General features: G+C 51.1%; 1 pseudogene; it reads right to left on the bottom strand.

Annotated features, from left to right (window-relative positions):
- Positions 1-5,232: 5,232 nt before the first annotated feature.
- On the bottom strand, positions 5,233-7,989 carry LOC119095531 (putative cytochrome P450 6a13; annotated as a pseudogene).
- Between the last annotated feature and the right edge of the window lie 6,013 nt (positions 7,990-14,002).

Below are 14,002 nucleotides of genomic sequence, written 5' to 3'. Positions count from 1 at the left end.
ACAGGACAATAAGGTGAGAGAGCTTCGACTACACTGCACTACACTACAGGGCTGCTCTACAGGGCGATTTCACTTCTTGACTTCTTGAGGACCATGGGATCATTCCCAACTACAAATTCGGTAAGTCGCAAAAATGATTAAAACCACCAAATATTTAGATTGAAAATGAAGCAGCTAAATCAATCTTACTTTAAAATAGCATGGTTGTTTTCGTCTGCATTTAAACGAAAAGAAAAACACCCAGTTCTCTAAATTCAGCTATTTTCTTTCTTGTCACTGTGTAATGCACAATGCAAAGGCTGACGGCTTTCGACAACCTACTTATGTATGCATTGTTTAACCCACCCACCCACCCACTCACCCCGCCGAACCTGGCTGGCTGCATACCGGCCCTCCGAAAGGACCACATGATCTCGACGCCTGACCTGGCTATCACAGTCCATGAAACCGTTAAACTGGAGTGACCTCGGCTTACCGAAACTGCTGTTAACATGCGCACCAGAACCAGAAGCTATCCCATACAGCAAGCCCTAGAGGAACAAAACAGGTGGGTTTTGACCTTGGTGTGACCTTCATACCTGACCTTAGGTTAATGTAATTTTCTCATTCAACTGTTGTGTTGCCTAAGAAGGCATCTCAGGGATGTATGGCTTCATCTAACACTCCGTTGTTGGATCAGGTTGAAGGATTCCCTAGAAACTGCCTTCGCTGAAACCATGGCCTGACTTTGACCTGCCATAGGTCAACGACCTTACAAGTTACGTATCAATTTTTGATGCCAAGGGATCGGCTATTCGATTGCCTACAGGTCTGCAAAATTCGGCGCGGCTACACCGAGTCGTTCCGAAACCATTCCGGAAAAACCTTCGGGGGGTCAATTTGACCCCCACCCGAGCGCGTCCTAATGCGTGACTGGTTTTGAAATGGCAGCATTGTGGGAATATCGAATTCCCTTTGGACTACTGAAAGAGTTTTAGGACGCGTCGACTGAAAATGATCATGCAGCTGGACTAGTGGCACCTCGCCCACAAACATGATTGGTTTCAAGCAGGGGCCATCATCACAGCTTGGGAAATTGGTGGGGCGTGCGGTTCGCTAACGTTAGGCGGTGACGTCACATAGTCGCACTAGCTTGAGCGGCGGCGTTGCATGGCAACGTCGACTGCGTCGCTTGGAAAGCAGCAAGGCCCTATAACAACGAAAGCAGTAATCACGCAGAAATGCTGTGGTCGGTCTTGTCTATTGTCGTGCGGCGTGGCACCAAGTTTGTAGTCATGTGGCCTCGGTGCGTGCTATTATGTCGCGGGTGGGAGATATTCGAAGTAGTGTGCGAGCGTTGGACAAGAGTGAGCATCAGAGGCGGTTTTTTGGCAGCAAGATGCCATCCTGTGAGGCGGCCGCTTGCAAGAATGCTAAACGGCGCACTGAAGGCACTTTAATTCTTTACATTTCTAAAAAAAACATCCAAGTGTCCTGAAAACATGAGTGCGCCGTTGCTCTTGAACTATAAATGTGGAAAATGCGGTAATCTGATCTGATCATTTTCAAGATCGTGACTTACCCTGGCCATCTGGTTAAAACCAGCCCCACACCCAATGTTAAACCATGCCTTCGACCAAGTGCAGTTCCTTCTATGCAACTGGACATCGCCGGCACGCCGAGGTGAGTATGCGTGTGCTTAAAAGGAAAATTACGGTCTGTTTTACCCATAAATATTTCAACCCGATTCGTAGTCCAATGCATACACACTCTATGCCGCTCTGTGCAGTTTATAGACTACACTACGAGATTCAAACGAGACCTTCCAACCATAATCTTGTTCACAAAGTGGGCCCTGACTACCACACAAGTGGCACAGCCATCTATGCTACACGGGCGAAGGGGGTGAGTGTCAGGGGCGTGGCCAAGGTTTGCGACGGGGAGGGCAAGTTTGCACGAGCGAGTCCCGTCCCCATTGACAACACATCATGCACTGTGAACTGACCAACAAACCCCACAACCGCTAATAGGTACAGTACCTAACGCATCCATGAGCTACCAATATTGGTCTGCCCTGGTGCCTTAAACAGTTCTTTCAGCTGCGTGCCGTACATGTTTGCCCGCCTATATGCGAGTCTTGTGAACCACTGTGAACCACTTTGGACTTTTCGTGCCACTGTCAATGCTAGTGTCTGAGATTTCAAACAAAAGCTATTTGCCTGGTCACCAAAGTTCGGGATAACATACAGTAATATCGTGGTAAAAAAAACTGCTGCTGTGCCTAAACCATAGATCTTCAAACTCACGAGCAGAGACGAATGGGGGGGGGGGGATTCGGAGGGCCGCGCTGTTCTCGTGATTTTTGCGTCGGAAAACAGTAATGGCGGCGTCCCCCCCCCCCCCTCCCTGGGGCCGCCGATGCACTGAAATGGGACCATGAAACGGGACCATCCAGACAAATCCGTGGTTATGGGCAGGAGCGGTCGATATCTTGTCAGCCATTGACCGTCCCTCTTATCTGCTCGGACTATGTCATGCTGAACCACAAAAATGTGGCTGTGTATAAAAACGAGCATGCGACAACGAAAGAAAGGGCATGTCCGGGTCCAACACGTTTTGCTGTCGCAATGAGAAACAACACTGGTGACTGGTAATAGGGTCTGATTAACGCGCCTGCTAGGTACGTGGAAATGGCTGTTTCGTTGTGTCGCAGATCTAAGATCCAGCTGTGGTGGACATGGCAGGGCGTGCGGACGACGACGACGGAGGCCGCCTTCCAGCAAACAGCCGCGATGCTTCCAATGCCCGCCCTGAACGAACTCGGCGAGGACGACGGGGTCGACGAGTCGGGCGAAGACAAGCTCCATGGCGGTGACGGCGAGAGGACCGAAAATGGCCCCCGCCGCGGCGACCAGATGGACGAGGTCAACATCGAGCACGGGGCGCTGGCCTTCGTTGCCGGCTTCGTGGCGGCCAAGTGCAGACACCTCGATCCAAGTATCGATCCAACCCGAGAAGCACCACCCAGCCGTGTGCCAGACAGCTGGATACACGCGATTAGCCAAGATGGTCTGATGGTACCGTGGCTAGCCTGGATGAGCGTTGTCGAGGCTTTCGAGATCGTGTTCCAGCTAGTGATGGGCCGAGGCATGGACCGAGACATTGGTATCGCCGACAGCCTCACAAAGCTCCTGCTGAGAAAGTTCTGCGCTGGACAAGCGGATTGCTCGGAAGCTGGTGACGACGCGCATCCATATGCGCCTCGGTTGGCTTAATCAGGCTGGGGCTGGGCGGGCTACTGCCAGGCGCGCAGCCAAACAGGTGCGACATCAGGTGGACAGCGTTAAATGAACATCGTTGTGCTTATGTGAGCATACGTAAGTGACCTTAAGTGAGCATCCTTATGCCTTCTTTGTCTTCCATGCCTGTGTGTCTGTCTGAGACAGGGACGGTTTCTTCGCAGATAAACGTTTGGGTTGTTGTATCATGTCGGATAACCCAAGATTTAAGCTGAAAAATATATGCTTGTGTTCTCCGCCCCCCCCCCCCCTCCCTGTTTGCCTTGTGTCCTCGCCAAATGTGCACAATGAAGTGTCCGCTGGCGCAAGAATCGTGTTAGTAAAATAGGTGAATTATGAGTCATACGTGTGTTCGATGAACTGGCTGCATGGTGTGACGGATATCTTCTTGATTAACGCCACGCGCCACGACCTTCGGAGGCTTCGTGTCATAGTTGATGCAATGTGCAATGTCCACAATGGCCTTCGTTCTACCAGGCAGCACACCACTTCCGTCGTCTGAAACTGCTTCCATCACACACCAGTGCAACCCGGCGCGTCATGATGTATAGTGTTGAGGCTCAGCGCGACAGTTCGGATGATGATCCTGGTGCCGGTCAGTTCCTCCTTTGGCAGTGGCTGTACCTTGGGCAGGCTCGCCAGCCTGCGTTTAAGCAGCTGCAGGCTGGCCAACTTCAATACATCGCCATAGACTCAATATTTGGCATCCTCAGCAAGTGGGAGTGCCATGACACACAGGCTCTCGGTTCCTAGGCCTATGTTCGCTGTTATACACACAGCGTAGCAAAAAAATCCCCCTTTCATACTTCCTCATAGTACTTCTTGAAGCGCCCTGTGTCAATCACCAGATGCATTTGTTAGTAGGTGCACCGGTGTAGCAAACGCGAAGGTAATGCAAGCGGAGGGTGATGTCAGGCTGCGACTTTGTGACGTCACTGTAATAGTGGAGGGAAAGTGTCGGAGAAATCCCCGGATGATTATACTTTATTACATGGCCTTGGTTTCAAGTCATATTTGCTCTAGCTTCCAGCAACTGCTTTGTACACACTCAAGCTCACTGTCACTCATAAAATGCTCCTGTTCTCCGCCAAGCGGTGTCTGGGCGCGTTCACACTTCGGCTGGCTGTACAGTCCCCTGCATGTTCTGCAGCCGTTAGCTGTTTCGCGCTAGAGGTGCCGAATTTCAGCCCGAAGCAAAAAAGCCCCAAGACGGGCTCAAACGCACACAAAAAATGCATTCAAGAAGAGCTCAAACGTGGCATCTCTAGCTGGGAAAAGCTGACTGATGTAGTTTCTGCGGACGCCAGCTGTTTCGGAATAGCTGGAAACGCCGCTTTTGAGCTGTTAGTTCTAAAGGTGCCAAATGGATTCCCAATTTTCGGGATTCCGAATATTTCTTAAGTCAAATTTGGAGATTGGACAGACGAGGTAAAAACATTGATATTTTGTATTAGGAAAGAAGAAATAATTCTATCGTGTTGTAAATTTGCATAAACCTGAGCTTAATTATTGCTCCCTTTTCAATACCATTTGATTTAAAAGCACAAACCACCTGTTGATAGAAAGATGCAATAAAAATATATCATTTCAAACACGCCGTAGAAACCCTCATCGGGTACACTGCCACACATTCCTTAGCCTATTTGACTTGTAACTTAAGATGGAAAGGCGAGCATCGATTTCAGTTCAGCAGTTTAGTTTAGTAGTTCACAGCCCTGCCCTACGTCTGAAGACCTTAAACCCTCTAGTTTCTCAGTTACACACCCGCCAAAATGCGGAGACTTTCCCGGACAGAGTATTTCAGGGTCACCTTGGCATTCATAACGGCATAATAACGTTATTCAAGTCCTGCCATTGCATGAGCCGTGTGGCCATCAACGCCGAGAAAAAAGGTCGTGTCATTCATATCTGACGTTTGTGAGCACGATTCCATATCCAGCGTCCGTCAATCGGCTCTCAATCAATGTTGTGCAAGGTACAATGACGTAATCAAACAATGACGTATCTGGTAGCAAATATACTAAACAGACAAATTGTTATCTAGATCAGTCTTTTCTACTTAAAAGTATACCATTAGTTAGAAGTCGGCTTGTCTCACCATATCTGATGTTAGCTTCGATATATCCAAACGCGAAACATTCCATTCAGGGTCCGTGTCGGTAAAGAGCTTACCTTTAGGTGTTGTAATGATGTTTAGAGCTTATTTCATGTCAGTCGAATAGGGAAGACGAGCAACATTTGGTCCACATTGCGGTGCGAGACATAAAAGTACATCTGGTCGCATAGCGTGTATGGCGATGCATTAAAGGGAGTCTTCCCCATTTGTATGGACGTTTGCATTGAAACAGCCATTTTGAAGATCATTTGGTGCAGTTCACAGCTTTGCCCTCTTCCAGACCTAAATCCTTTAGGTTCTGAGCTGCACGCCAGCGAAGGTTTGCAGCCTATTTCATGCATACTGATTCAAAGTTAACCAGACACCCACGAGAGATAAGAACGCCATTCAGATCTTGCCATCATTGGCCATGCCGCGATCAAAGTCAAGACAAATAAAATTTTCGAAGCCGTTCAAGTCTGGCGTTCGTGAATACGATTTCAGATATAATGGCCGTCATTTGGCTCTCAGTCAATGTTGTGAGTAATACGACGACGCAATCAAACAATAACATATGAAGGAGGATGTTTACTAAATAAAAAAAATTGTGCTGTCTAGAGGAGTTTTTCTTCTTTTGAAGGTACACTATTAGCTATAAGAGAGCTTATTTCATCATGTCTGGTGCTTGCTTCAATGTTTTCAAGCGCAGAACGATCCTTTCAAAAAGAGCACCTCTCTCTAGGAATGTGCCGCGTGTAGCGGATATCTGCATCAACTTGTGATCCCGGTCGCCAAAAATATAACTATTTTATCACTCGTAACAGATCAACGGAGGAAATCACTGCTACAAGCACCGACACGCAGTTTTGGCAAGCCGCGCCAATCGACAGCAACACCACTTAACAGCTGACGACTAACTTGCCCCGCGAACATGCATCCAGACACCACGCCCACCGCACTTCCACTGAGGATTGGCGGTCCGGAAGTCACAGGCCTTCTACCCACGCTTCACCACCTTCAGCCAGGTGCCGCCCTTCTCCTTGAGCTGGCCGGGTGCGTTATCTATCTCCGGCACGACACCGCCCGACTTGGCTCCGGGAACGAACGAGTAGCGCCGCAGGATCGCCACCAGCGCCAGCTTGGCCTGCAGCAGCGCGAAGCGCATGCCGATGCAGTTGCGCGGCCCCTGGCCGAACGGCAGCCACGCGTACGCGTGCCGGTCCGCCTTGGCCTCAGGGCAAGAAGCGGTCGGGGTCGAACGCGTCCGGGTCCGGGTACAGGTCGGGATCGCGCTGGATGCCGTAAGGGCTCATGTAGACCATGGAGTTCTCAGGCAGGATGATGTCTGTGCCGGGAACACGGTAAGGCTTCGTGCAGCAGCGCGAGAGCTGCACGGCCGGGTACAGTCGCAGGGACTCGGACAGCACGTTGGCCAGGAACGGCATGCTGTTGACCATGTCGAAGGTGATGCGGTCCTCCTCAGACGTCAGCTTGCTGTCGATCTCGGCCTGCAGGCGCTCCTGCTGGCGTGGATTGAAGGCCAGCAGGCGTGCAGTCCAGGCGAGCGCGTTGGACGTGGTGTCGTATCCGGCGAAGTAGAAGAGCAGACACTGGGCGATGATCTCGTCATCAGTTAGGCAGCGCCGTTGGCCCTCCTCCTGCCGCGTGTCGAGCAGCATCTGCAGGTAGTCGCTGCGCCGCTGCTCCGGGTGCTCCAGCCTCTGGCGCATGGACTGCTTGGCCATGCTGTAGAAATACTCCGTCCCTTCGTTTCCCACAATTTTGTCAAGGTTAAAATGTCTGCTGATGAATTCCGGTAAGGCGATCACTAGGAAGAACAACACAAACCGACCCGCCGACTTGAGATTGCCCAATTGGGCCGCCTTCGTCGCGATGACAGAGTCAGGATTTCGAATCGAGTCGGCGTCCAGTCCAAACGCTACGGAGACGATGCTATCCATTGTGTACCGTGCCATGATCGCCTTCACGTCGATTTCGCCAATATCCTTCGATTCTTTGTACAGTTGTTCAGCTAGAAGCTCGGCCTGCTCTTCGCAAGGCTGGCACATTTGCCGTATCTTGCCTGTTGAAAAGGCGGGCGTGGAGATATTTCTCACATCTTTCCAGTCCTGGCCAGATAGAGTAGTCATCATCTTGGAGAAGATGCCATACTTCGACATGAAAGAACTCGGTTCCCTGGTGGTGAAGTGATCGAAGTCTTTCACCAAAATAGCTTTAATCAGCTCCAGATCAGATACCGACAAAGCGGGGTCAAACACATCGAGCATCGGGAGATACCCCCCTGCCTGCTTTGTCTTCTCGTGCAGCTTCTTCACATCTTCCGCGAACGACGCCGTGAAGATTTCAAAGCCTATGCGGCCGAACGGAAATCGGTACGGAAGGTGGGCGACGCCGCGGTCCTTCCAGTAGTTCTTGTGTCTGGACAGGTAGAGGTACGCGGCAGTCAACAGCAGCACCAACAGACCCAGCGTCGTCGGGCTGAAGATAACCGACGCCACCCAGCGCAGCGCACTCAGCAAGAAGCCCAACATGACGTCTCCTGTCGCCACAGCACTCCGCCTTCGCTGCGAGCGACTCGTGCGCGGACCAGACGCGACCCGCCCACCCCGCCAGCTGACCTGCACGTACCTGTCGTGGGACGACGCCAGCTCGCGCCGCTGACCCACGCGTCAGAGGCGGGTCGAGGACAGCCCCGGCCCGCTCCTCCCACTACCGGACATGGTCAACTACCAGAAACGTCATGCAGATGTCAATGTTTGTACAGAGTCACGCGACAGCCTGGGAGCCATAATCGGCTGCGGGTGCCGCTGCCTGCCATGCGGGTGTGCCTGGGCGCGCTGCTGGCCACTCTGCGGTAACGCGCGATCATGCGGCGGCAGCCGGTATCTTGGGTGGGCGGGACGATATGACGCCACCGAGGGGAGGGGGGGGGGGGGGGGTGGACGGAAGCGGGGTGGACTGCCGGGCGGACGCATGACCATATAAGTCTCGAAATTCAATATCACGCCCATCCATTGATGCGCTTGAAGTACTCGCCATTCGCCTCGGTAGTCCTCCGATTCCATTTCGCCAGGTGCCTGAAGTACTGGACATTGCCTGTAGCCGTCCTCTGTTTCGCCAAGCACTAGCCTGTAACGCTGTCCGCGCGCCAGCTGCTGCTGTGTGCAGCACGCCGACGGCGAAATCCAAGCATCACTCTGGCCATGTGCAGCGTGTAACCTGCGAAAGATGCCGCAGCACATCTGAAAACCCCGCAGCAGTCGCGACGCTGCCACTGGCGAGAGCATCCCGACAACGTCACGCGAAGCTTTCGGCCGCCTCGCGAAGCATCGCATTTCGCACCAGCGCGGCGCTGCTGTCACACGCACGGCCGCAGACCTTGCCAGTGATATAGCACCCTCGTACTGGTAGCTCCAGCACACAGCCGACTCGCACGGCGGAGGTGCAGCGCGACGAAGGCCGCGCTCCGCAGCGCGTCTGTTCGTCAGCTGAGCGGGAGTGCAGTGCGGGGTGCAGTGCGGCGTTGTCAGGACGTCCGGCGCGGCATCCGCCGACTGCACCTCGCCTTCCGCCGCAGTCGGCCTCTGCCGCACGCAGTCAGCGACAGCCGGCATCACTACACTGCAAGACGCCGGACGGCGAGATCCTGGGAGAGGTGCAGTCGGCAGACATTGCTGCAGTGCTCGGAGGGTAGGATCAGACAAGTGAGGCTGCAGTGCTCGTAGCGCGAGACCCTGAGACAAACGTAGGCCAACGACACCGTTGCAACTGAGACAGGGTAGGACAGCAACGGTAAACGGAGCTGCTTCACTGCACGAAGAGCGTGATTCTGGAAAGGGTGCAGTCCAATGGGGTCATCGTACTGCGCGGAGCACAATACTCACTGGCGGGTGCAGTCACACTGAATCACCGCAGTGAGCTGAGACGGATACCTGGCGGCGACGCGGTGCGACTGAGTCGCTGGACTATGCGAGGGGCGAGATCTCACGACCGGCGCTCCGCAACAACATCGCGGCTCTGAGCGGTTCTGGGACAAAAAGTGGAAAATTCCATTTGGCCAATACCCTTTTGTCGAGTGCTGAATGACGCCTGCGGAATAGCGACGTGTAAAAAAGTGGCCGCGGTAAAATATCGAATCGGCTTAATGGCGAACTGCAAAATAGCGAATTGACGAAACATCAGTATGCCATGTTGGCGAACGTCAAAACGGCGAAATACAACAGGGTCATGTCTGAATCTGGTGCTGGTGAATAGCGAGTGGAAGACGTGGACATGCTGAAATGCTGACCGGGTGCTTGGGCGTTTCGTGGCATGGCGGGGCGGGCGGGGCGCAAGTCCGGGTCGTCGTGCTCAGGCCAAATATGGCTTTTTATGCTATGCCAAATATGGCTTTCTAGGCGCCAGCGTGTTATCCGACCGGGACTATCTCAGGCGGGCTATCTGTGGGTTTGAACTTGGACCCGCTGGCGGGGGGGGGGGGGGGGGAGAGGGGAGGCGCTGGCGAGGTAATTTCGTCGGATGTGGCTGACGGTTGCAACCATCACTTCCCATCAATTGGTCCAAAAATGCGGCCCGACCGGGGTCGGGCAGCCATGGCATCCCGCCTCTTTCTCCCAGATCACTGTGCGTAAGCACAGCCGGACTGGTTTTACACTCCACGGTCTTAACCGAGCTTTCGAAGGCTATGAGTTACTTATCTGGATTTATAGCTGTTGGAATCGATGGTGTGCAGCTGCTTGTGCTTAACCGTTTCGCCGTTGTAGGACCTAACGTGCTTCATTTGATTAATGCGGTTATCGTCAGCCGCGTTGTTTTTCTTTGCCTGCGTCAGCCGCGTTTTTCACAAGTATGATGCAGGTGACGCCGCCAGGGGGTGTGTCAGGAGAGGGAGAAGGCACAGGGCCATGCCTCCCTTCTTGAGCTACGAAGGGGCCCATAGGTTTCCAAAGGGGCCCATGGCCGGCCGTACAGACACAATTTTGGCCACAAACAAAACAAAAATTGGACATCTTTGGGCCACCAGGTCCACCAAGAACAAACAACAACCAGCAAGCGAAAGCTTGGGGGTCCGCAAGTAGACAAAAAGTATTTCTTCGCTGATAAAGAGGGTGATGATTGGAAGACTCGAAAGCTCGGTACGCTGCCCAGAGGCCCTACTCTGTTTACGGGGCCCCTTTATGTCCACTTGCGAGGCCGATCTGATCGTTAAGGAGCCTTCTAGGTTTGGCCTCAATTTTTTGCATGTGCTAGGAGAGCCTTGCGCTGTTGCTGGGCCCTTCCTGCTAGCGCACCGGGGTGCTCTTGTCAATGTGGGGCCTTCCACGGGTTCTTTCCATTCGCCCGAAAGATTCCATACGCTATGGCTGAGCACCCCATATGTCATCTTGCCGGGGTATTCTCGGCTGTTCAGGGGCTCTTCACATTGCTCTCGGTTCACTGACCGTCAAACTCGCAATATGCTCATGGGCCTCTGCATCGATCTAGGGTTCTCTCAATTCTCCGGCATTTGCTTAGGCCCCCGCGCTCTTGCCGGGGCCCATTTGTCAACCCGCTTCGGTACACCCGGTCATTAGGGCCTTGCAAATTGGTTCTTGGGTACTTTCCATTTAAATGGAGACCCTACGTGCTTGTCAGGGGGGGGGGGACATTTGATAACTTGCTTAGCATACTGAATTGTTCGCGAGCCCTGCATATCGGATCCTGGTATCTTAATGTAGTGTCCTAATGTAGAGCGCAATGAGTGCGCAAAGCTTGACTCCGACGCTGAACCGCTGCGGCTCATCGCGATCCCTTTCAACGCGAGCAAGCACTTTCAAAGCTTGCGATCCCCAAACAGATTTGGAGATGCCCTGATCGCCATGGTCAGCTAAGCTACACGAACGACAGAGGCATTGGGCAATAACTGGCTGCCAAGGGGCTCACCTACCGAATCAAAGGTAGCTTGAATAAAAATCAAGGTCAAACTTGCCTTCCGAATAAAAACAAAGGAATCGTCAGCATGGCGAAGCAAGTGTAAAAAGAGTGCTGCTCCCGATCCGACGGCTGTGGAAGCTCCCCCACAGATTGTGCTACCGATGAGGCCTACCTCGCCCCCTCTAGAGAACGCGAGAACAACGGAGGACCCTGCTTCAGCGTAACCAGGGTTCGCGGCCTCTCCCAGCGTCTTCGTCTTCTCAAGTGGGAGCGATCGCCCCCGAGAGAAGACCCGGCAACAGCGGGGCCGCCTCTGTCACTGCCCTATCCCCCCCCCCCTCCCCCCCGGCAAGCAGAGCCTTCTGATGCGGTCTTGGCCGGAAGTCAGCTCGCGGCGCCAACCATCTCCAAGGGGGTGTAAAGCTCCCCTCGTGCTGGGGAGGAACTACCTGCTGGCCTTCATGAGATGAGGGCCCAATCATTGACGTGAGGTTTGTGATGACGAGTATGAAGGAAATCGGTTTGCAATCACACACTAAACAAGTGTGATGGCCCTTAACAGTGACTCTGGAAAGCCCGCACCTTGACAGAGTTATCTGTGATAAGACAGCGCACTCAATGTGTGCTCCTTCCATGTTGTGACCATCATGCGAGAATCACTTGATCCTGCTATGGACGCAGTTATCGAGGTAGTCGAAGCGCCCCTAAACCCAAATATCTTCATTTTGGGTGATGGTAGGCTGCTTGCCAAGCCAAAAAGTTGCATCTTGGACCACCTGAGCATGTCTGGACTCGAACTTATATTAACACGAGCCATTCGTCTATCCTTTCTTTGTATTTACCTACCCACTTAACGCCCCAATGCTGTCTGGCATCATTTAGCGCATAGCCAAAGTCAATAAAGGTCGATGCATCGATGTAGCGCACATATTATTTTGAGAAATTCCGAAATGGTATCTAAATAAACTCACATTAGAATAACAGGCGCGCGCGAGAACTGGGGCAGTGCGTCCCATTTCTCCTCGGGCATACTCCTTGTATTTTTGTGAAAATGAAATGCAGCACATTCAGTTATTGCAACGAAGCAGAGCACCATCGTTTTTTTCGGATACTCGGAGGTGTATCCGTGAGAACTTGAATGGCCCCTCTGGACAGCAGCACCTGAAGACCTTCACACATTTTCCATCTTTTCTTGATACCCTGTTTTCAGCGCGGTGGCGACTAATGTGAAATCTGGTTTCCCTGTCACTCATTCATCTTGTACATAACGCGTGGGTCAAAACCAAAATAACATTAGCATGAGATAAAGAAAGGCTTATACTAAGCTAGAATCGGTTTTAAACTAAGGTGGGGGTGAAAAATTACATCGCAAAAAGACCGTACAGGAATGGAAAATGTCATTTACACAATTTGAAAGCTGTGAGTCAGTGAGAGATGCTCCAGCAAACAAGGACATGCATTTCGAGTTGGCATAAATGCAATACCATGAACATGTAAAAGGGTTTTTTACATTTTAGGTTATTACAGTAAAACAGACTTTTTCAACGAATAGTAATTTCATAGAAGTGTTATGGTCGCCAATGCTTTGATGTTGCACTTTGCACTTCCCTTCCACAGGATTTTGTAGCACAAAGCAGGTCAAAGATGTTCAACAACAAAAAAGTTCAATAACCCTAAAGCATTCAAACAAACAAAAAAACTTTGAACTCCTGCACATCAGCGCATCACCAAATCAAACACCACAGCCATACCTCTGGCTTCTGTTAAATTTGGGTCAGTAAGTATAAGTATACTGTTACTATTTCTTATCAATGCTGAGTTCCATAAAAGTAGCCCGACTAAGGCTAAGTTGAAGGAGCCTTACTTTATCTCATCCTGTCAAACCTATTTGTATCACAGCAGCATTCGTGAGTATCTGATTCTTGGAAAATTCTTGCTGTCACTTTTCATGCAATTAACCAGCTTAGCCTAATTTAGAGTAGCACATATGCCGAACATCATCTCAACTCACTCCACCTATTTCTTGACAGCAGAACTTGTGATAAAACATGATAAAGCTTATTTTTGGCAGGTTTTGATTTGTGTTTTGATTCAATTAATTTTTGTCATTTTGTTGACACCAGACAGTTAACAACACGCAAGTCAAACCGCTCGAATCACTTTGAACAACTTATTCTGATTGTCATGGTTAGCCTCTGTCAAGGGCAATGGTGGGTATGCCCCACAAAACCATCTCTCTCCTCCAAACATAACATAACTGATAGATAGTCACAAAACCTGTTTTGCTGCTTGCCATTTCAGCTGCAACAAATGCATCAGGTTTGGTTATTCATGTTTAATAACTTTAAGTTGGAGATATTGGCTTTGCATTTTAAATGGAATGGTGTATTCGCTAAAACCCAATATCTACTTCATATTGTAATTCCTATGCAGTCTAGAGTACTCCTGTGTTAAAGATATAGTGCACATCTACAGTAAAGTCATTTGCCAGTCAGCACTTTATGACAACTATGGGGACATCTTGCTAAAGCAGACATGGGGGACCATTTCAACAGATTTAAGGCGAATAGTCAAGTTAAGAAACAAAATAGTTTGATTGCATGACTTGTAGCATCACAATTTGTCTTATGAACACAACTCGATGTGTTTAAACAGAAATTAATCAATCTCGTTGCATATTACGTGATGAAGGCAG

Source organism: Pollicipes pollicipes, unplaced genomic scaffold (assembly GCF_011947565.3).
Source record: "Pollicipes pollicipes isolate AB1234 unplaced genomic scaffold, Ppol_2.1 Scaffold_4219;HRSCAF=4965_pilon_pilon_pilon, whole genome shotgun sequence".
NCBI lineage: Eukaryota > Metazoa > Arthropoda > Thecostraca > Pollicipedomorpha > Pollicipedidae > Pollicipes > Pollicipes pollicipes.
Note: the sequence above shows the minus strand (reverse complement) of the source record. Positions and strands in the feature narration are given on the sequence as shown.